Here is a 7,796-nt window from a genome sequence, read left to right on the forward strand (position 1 = left end):
GTTTTCTCGCATAATGTGATAGGCCTTTAAGTTTATCCCAACATTTTATTATGAAAATTTCAAACTTAGAGAAAATTCGAAAGAATTTACAGTGACTACCACTGATTCTCCAGTTATTTTACTATGCTTGCTTTAATACATGTCTATCCACCCCTCCATTAATTCATCTTATTTCTGTGATTCCTTTCAATGGAAGTTGCAGACATTGGTATGTAACCTCACAAATAACTCAACATGTGATAGGACTTCCAGTCTATCTACAATATAAAAGGTAAATTTTGGGGGTTTACAGCATCTTTTCTATGGAAAATACTGTATACTTTTAGTAAAGTTTAGTGGAAGCTTCTTTCACTTGATAGAGCTTAGTCTTAATTTCTTGCCTCGGTCCTGCCAAGTATTATAATGCTTCTTGTAATATGAAGACTCTTTCTTAGCTAACTTCTCCCCTTGGGACCCATACAAGATGGTTAAGGATTGTTCAGTCACCCAGTGGTGACCATGGTAGGTTCGTAGTCTTTGGCCGGACAAAGTCCTTAATAAGCATCCCCACCCTTCACACTCCCTGACTTGGCTTCTCCCACCTGCTGTGAATTTTCTGGGAGAAGCTCTTGTTCCTTCCCACATGGATTAGGGAACAATGTCAGTTTCCAGAGCGGAGTGTGTTGCTATGGGAACCTAAAGTTATTTGGAGTTGCAAAATGATATCGAGTAATCAGTGACACAACCTGACACACTCCATAATTGTCCCTGAAGAATAATAGGGTAAAACATTTTATTCTTAGATGAGGGAACTTCTGTGCTTTTGTCTTCTGGGGAACTTCAGGGAGACAATGACAGCTGCTGAGTGAGAAAGCCTGGAGTTGGGAGAAGGTGGCTTCTGGTGGCTAAGATAGACTCCTAGTTTGTTCCTGATATGTGTCCCATAGGCAAGTCACTTTTTCTTTCTGAGCTTCATTTTTCTCTTCTGGAAAATGGGACGTCAGTCTAGAACTGAAAGAGAACTTAGAGATAATCTAAAGTGTGATTCTCTGAAACAGACAATTTGGGGATGGAGGGAACCCTGTAAATGAGAAACCAGGGGCAAGGGGGAAAGTCTATGTACAATACCAGACTTTGCTGTGTTTTTCTTTCACATAATATACATTTACACATTATACTTTGACAGTTGCTAACATTTTAGTCTATATGCAGTATTTAGGATAGCCTGTGACTAGTGCCATTATAGTACAGTATTAACCTGCAGTAAAAAACAAACCAAAAAAACGATGGTTGCATTTGAGACGATAATAATGCATTTTAAAAGATATTTTTATTCCAGTAGTTAAAAATGTGTGTGAACTTAAAAGAGGAGACAAAATCAGAATGATAATGAGAATCAGGTCTATAGGACCTTCGAGGCTGCTGCAAGGATTTTTGAGAGAAACGGGAAGCCAGTGGACGCTTCTGAACAGAAATATGACTCTCACTCCACTGCAACCACAGTGGCTTCCTCGCTGCTCCTTGAAACCGTGCAGCTTCTACCTCAGTGCGTTTACACTGGCTATTGCTTCTGCCTGAGTAGCTCTCTACACAGACATCTATGAAGCTCACTCCCTCACCTCTTTCAAGTCTGAGCTTCTCCACAATAAGACCTTTCCTGACCCCTATTTAAAGTGGCAAACTGGCCCGACTTCTCCGGCCCTTGCACTTCTGATCCTCCTTGCCAGGCTCTACTCTTTATGGCATTTACCACCTTTTAATCTATAATATATCATTTACTTATCGATTATGTCTGTTGTTTGTTGTTTGTCTCCCTCTGCTAGAATATTAATAAACTCCATAAGGACAGGGATCTATGTCTCTGGTCCACCAAACACCTCAGATGTCTGTCACACAGAAGTGTCCCACACATTTGCTGAGAGAATGACTTAAAGGAATAAGTTTGATTCTATGGGAAATTAACTAAATGTAGTAAGTTAACTTTTCTCCTCAATGATGAGTAAATGGTTGTTGATTTAGAATCTTGAAGAACCTCCAAATTATTTCGGAGAGTTTCAGCTATGTTCTTTAGAGGTGTTTACCAAGCCAAGAAAGTGGACTGAAGAATATTTTTAGTACTGTGCGGTGAAATAAAAGTCATTTATTTGTTTTGTTTTTTTAATTTTTCATTTTTCTTTCTTAAAGATTATTTTCTTATAATTTCAAAATTTTAGAAAATTTTCAAGAATAGTACAAAGAATTCCCTATAATCTCTATCCAGATTCATCATTTGTTAACAATTTTCCCCATTTGCTTCATCGTTCTCTGTGTGTGTGAGTACACACATACATTTCCAAAATTCAAGAATAATTAGGAGACATGGTGTCCTCGTAACCATAAATATTTTATGTGCATTTTTAAGGGCAAAGACATTCTCTTGCACAACTACAGTAAGCTATCAAAATCAGCAGACTGAACATTAATCGAATTCTATTATCTAATCCACAGCCCATTTTCAAATTTCATCAGCTATCCCAATAATGATCTTTGCAGCTATTTTTAGCAATCTTAGATCCTAGCCAGGATCACACTTTACATTTAGTTATTAGTGTCCTTTATTCTGAAATTGCTCTTCTGCCCTTGTGTTATTTTTGAAGAGTATAAGCCAGTTATTTTGTAGATTATCCCTTGATTTGGAATGGTCCTGATGTTTCCTTACGATTTAATTCAGGTTATATGTGAATATTTAGCAAAAATACCACAGGAATAATCTCATGTCCTCAGTGCATCATATCAGGAGACACATTTGTTGGCCTGTCCCAGTATTGCTGATGTTAATTTTAATCAGATGGTTAAGATGTTGTTTGGCAGATTTCTTCATTGTGAAGTTACTATTTTTTATTTTGAAATTACTAAGTAATTTGTGGGGATATTCTTTGAGACTATGTTCTTCATCAAACTCTTAGCCACTAGTTTTACACTATTCCTTCCGTATTTATTAGTTTTCAATCTACTGTAAGGAAGAATTATTCTTCTTCCCTATTCATTTATGTTAGTATGGACTCATAGGTTCTTATTCTGTGGTTTATAATCTGTTGCTATTATTCATTATTTTATTGCTCAAATTGTCCCAGGTTTCTGGCCAGCCATTTGTCTTGGAAACAATTTTACATGAACATTATAGTCTCCAGGTAGGGTTTTTAAGGAGGAAAAGTGGGTTCAAATTCAAAAACTAGAATTTAGGTTATTGGAAGGTAGAAATAATTAGGTAAGAAAAATTACTTCGGGCAATTTTCAGTAACAAAAACACTATTTAATGAAGTGTGTTAAAATAGCAAGAAAAATAGCACAGCTACTCAGCAGTGAGCAGAACAGTTTCAGTCTAGAGAGTGAGAATGGGTGTATACTTGTTAGGAGAAAGAGAAAAATGCTTGAGCTACTGCTGAATTGTTTCAGCTCTAGAGTTGTAGGTGAAGGCAGTGCATGGAGGTAGTGGGGAAAATGATGGCAAATCATAAAATCAGAATGTCGGTGCTGGAAAGAATCTTGAAACCCATCCAGTTCAGCTATTCTTAACCTTCATGAGGACAGAGCCACCTATGAGGATCTGATGAAAGCTATGAACCATTTCTCTTCAAAATGCATGTACAGTATTAGGTACAAATTCAGAGGGTTCAGAAATTTATCCATGGATTCTAAGTCTGCTTAGTTAACTTCATTTTTTCCCATAACTTTGTAATTAAAGAAGAGTATGACTTTCACACTCTTAGAACAAATAGAAGTTTGATCTGTTTTACTCTGAGGTCATTTACAGATAGATTTTGTTTTACTCTGAAGCTTCTCTGAAGGCTCGACAATCCCCTACCAGCCAAGAGTTTATGTCTTTGATAAAAAAAAAAAAAAAAAGAGTCTCCCCTTCCCCATCCAGTGGCAAAGACCGCACTGGGTACTTCAAACTGTTGACACTTTAAAGAACAGTCTTTTAGGTACAGGCTTCTGGTGCCATCACTTAGACAACTTTCAGACTATATCTGTGGGCCGAGTTAGGATTTCCAGAACGTTTTTTAGGCAAGAAGCAGATGGCTTCATTAAATTGCTAACCCAAGATCTAGATTACATAAGACTGAATTAATTGATGAGAGATGATTATAATTTGAAATATTATTGATGTTTTTTAGTGTTCTATTTTTCTGGATATATAAGGAAACCTTTTCTTTCTTTGTAAGCTGTATATAACCCATAACAATTTAGCAGACTGTGCAAGCTGAGATCAAACTTTAAAAAGTATCTTATTTTCATTGGCCCACGCCCCTCTCCTCTTCTCCAGAAACTTATTACGTCTTGTTAACTTTTCATGGCAGTACAGGTATTTGCATAGGTTTGTTAAGAATATGTTCTCTTTTTTACTATTCTATAATTGGAAAAATTGATTTCGAATCAAGACCCTGCTTGTCATATTTGAGAATGATGCTTATTTATTCATCAGGTATGACTAACACTTATAAGGAAATAGAAGACAATGGTTTTACTTCCCTCCCAGGAAAACTGACCTGGTATCCAGCTTATAGACTTCACAGATTTATAGGTGAAAAAGAAAGATTGCTTCCTGGAAGGTCCCAAAATCTTAGTATTTGGAAGGCTCAAGAAGAGAGGAATTCACCTAAATTTAAAGTCTAATCTGAGATTCCTTATGGAAACTTCCAACAAATGTATAAGGTCTACGTGGTAAATTAATATTCTTGCTGCACCTATGTATTTAATAAGGCCAGCCTTATTTTGCGATCCGGAATAATCTTTCTTTGAAGTTTTTATATATATATATATATAAAAGGGGATATATTAGTTTCCTATTGCTGCTGTAACAAATTATCACAAACTTGATAGCTTAAAACAATATAAATTTATTATTCTATGGTTATGAAGAGCAGAAGTCCAAAATGGGTCTCACTGGGCAGAAATCAAGATGTCAGCAGGGCTGTGCTCCTTCTGGAGACTCTAGGGGAGAAGGTTTTTTTTTTTTTTTAATTTTTATTTTTTGCCTTTTTAGCTTCTAGAGTCCACCTGCATTTCTTGGCTTTTGGGCCCCTTCCATCTTCAAAACCAGCAATGGCTGTTGAATCTTTCTCATGATGCCATTTCTCTGCTCTGACTCTTGCCTACCTCTTCCCCAGTTAAGACCCCTTGGGATTATATTGGACCCACCCACATACTCGAGGGTAATCTGATCGTCTTACCCACAATCAAATTCATCTGATTAGCAACTTTAACTCTCTTTCCTCCTACTCTCACCCTCCCCCCAACCCCTGCCATGTAACATATTTACTCACAAATTCCAGAAATTAGGACATGGATGTATTGTGGGGAGGGCATTATTCTGTCTACCACAGGGAGAGACTAGAGGAAAAAAAATGCTTCAATGGAAAATTGCATTGTCTAGAGCAGGAGTTTGCAAATTGTTGCATATGGAGCAAATCCAGCAGCCACCTGTTTTTATATTCCGATGAATGGATTTTATGTTTTTAAAGGTTGGAAAAAAAATAGAAGAATGTTTTGTGACATATGAAAATTATATAAAATTCAAATTTTAGTGCCCATAAATAAAGTTTTATTGGAACACAGCCATGCTCCTTCATGTATTATCTATGGCTACTTTCACACTTAAGGGACAGAGTTGAATACTTGAAGTAAAGACAATAAGGCTCACAAAGTCTAAAATATCTACTATCTGTTCCTTTATAGTACAAGTTTGTTGACTCCTGGTCTAGCACATAACCTTACAGATTGTCTGATTGTAGCTTTTCATTGTTTTTGAGCTATTTTGTATATGTTATATGGCTCTGCCTCCTGGCAACCCTATAAATGTGTGATGTCTACGATGTCCTGTCCTAAACTGCCTTGCTTAGTTCCTGTGGACTGATTCCTGTGCAGTCCATCCATCTCATATTTGATCTTCCGCTTTTCCTGCTGCCTTCTATTTTCCTCAGCATTATTATCTTTTCCAAAGAACCCTGCTTTCTCACGTGCCTGACCTAGGACAGCTTCAATTTTGTCATTTTTGCCTCCAGAGATGTTTCAGACTCTAGGACCCACTGGCAGTCCGGGATATCCATAGAGCTCTCCTCCAATCAGCCTTCTTCACTGTCCAGCTTTCATATCTGTACATAGTAATTGGGAATTCGAGGGTATGGATGATCTTGGCCTTGGTATCTCCTGACATCTCTTTGCTCTTGGTGATCTTTCCCAATTCTTTCATTGCTGCCCTTCCGAGTCACAGCCTTCTTTTGATGTCTTGGATGCAGTCTCCATATGAATTGATGACTGAACCGAGGTAAGCAAAATTCTTTAATTTTTTTAAGCTATGTTACAACTCTGTAAATTGTAGAGAATGGAAAGAAAAGTAAAATAATTCTTGTCTATCAACGTGCAGATTGTCTGGCAGAGGTTCTGCTGACTACTCCCTGATTGCGGAAGAAGTCAGTTTTGCTTCCATTTGCATATTTATGCCGATATTTCTGATCTATAAATGTGTCTGTTTTTCGGGTTCTCCTATGAACTGGTTGTAACATCTTACCGGTTTTCTCAATACTAATGAGTTAAATAAAATCTTTAACATATATTTACTTTATACCTAAATGCAAATCATAATTTTACCCTTTTTAAAAAATGATCTATTTACATGGGCTATTCATGTAATAGGGCTGCAAAGAGGATCGTGATCCTATCTCAGCCCCTCCAGAGCCAGGCTCTGCCCGGCACCTGCTTTGGCAGAGATACCACAGAAACCATTCTGCTATGGGCTGTATTTAGGCAGTGAGATAGCAACACTGGGACCCGAGGGCCCACGCAAGGGAGTCACTCAGAGGAATGTTTACAGGCTGGAACCTGCCCGGAGGTGAATAGCAAGTCTGGGGACCTGAGTGCACTAAAGATGAGGCTATAGAAGGCGGCGTTTTTGCTTGGTAGCAAAGCAGATGGGCTTTGGAGTCAGACAGCTTAGTTCCTGTCCTAGTTCTGCCATAATGTGATCTTAAACAAGTGACATTATCTTCTCTGATCCCACTCCTTCTGTAAAGGGCATAATTCCAATTACTTTAGAGTTGTTATGAGAACTACATAAACGAAAAACTGCTTGGTCCACAGCCTCTCGCATGGTAAGCCTTTAATGAATATTATCAGTGCGGGTTGCAAGGAGCTAAGGTTGATGGGGCACATGAATGCTATTTTCTAATGGTAATAATAATCGTTGTTTGCATTTACTGAGTCCTCACTATGAGACAGGTGCTCATTTAGTCTTCACACTATTCCTAGGAAGTAGGCACTACTACTATAGAACGTTTATTGGTGAAGTCCTGCCATGGAGAAAAGGGAGCTGTCTCCGTCCCCAAAAGTCCAGGCTAACCCCAGTTGGTGGAAATTGCAGAAGAATAAAGGTTTGGTTCAGGGAAAGACTTTTTAATATCTGCAGTAGTTGCACAATGGGAAGGATTAATGAGAAGTAATGGATTCCCTGTCACACACGGTGTTCAAGCAGAGACTGGGAAGGTTTTGGATAATAGTGAAGATGGGATTTATGTGTTAGGAGTTTGGACTAGATGACCTCTAGATTCCTTTCCAAATTCTGGATCGCCGTTGCTTTCCTACTTTATCACTGATCCCCTCAGTCCCTACCCTGTCCTACAGTCTGAGTCATTCTTTACCACTCAGAAGCCTCCTGATCCATGTGGTCTCTACAAAGTGTCCCGGTTTTATGTGCCTCTCTTTGGTGTTGCTTAGAGTAGGTACAAATTAGAGGAGGGGCATCTCCATTTTGCGCGTCCCCTGGTAGCCATGCCTGCAAT

This window comes from Pteropus alecto, unplaced genomic scaffold, assembly GCF_000325575.1.
Source record: "Pteropus alecto unplaced genomic scaffold, ASM32557v1 scaffold39, whole genome shotgun sequence".
Classification (NCBI taxonomy): Eukaryota; Metazoa; Chordata; class Mammalia; order Chiroptera; family Pteropodidae; genus Pteropus; species Pteropus alecto.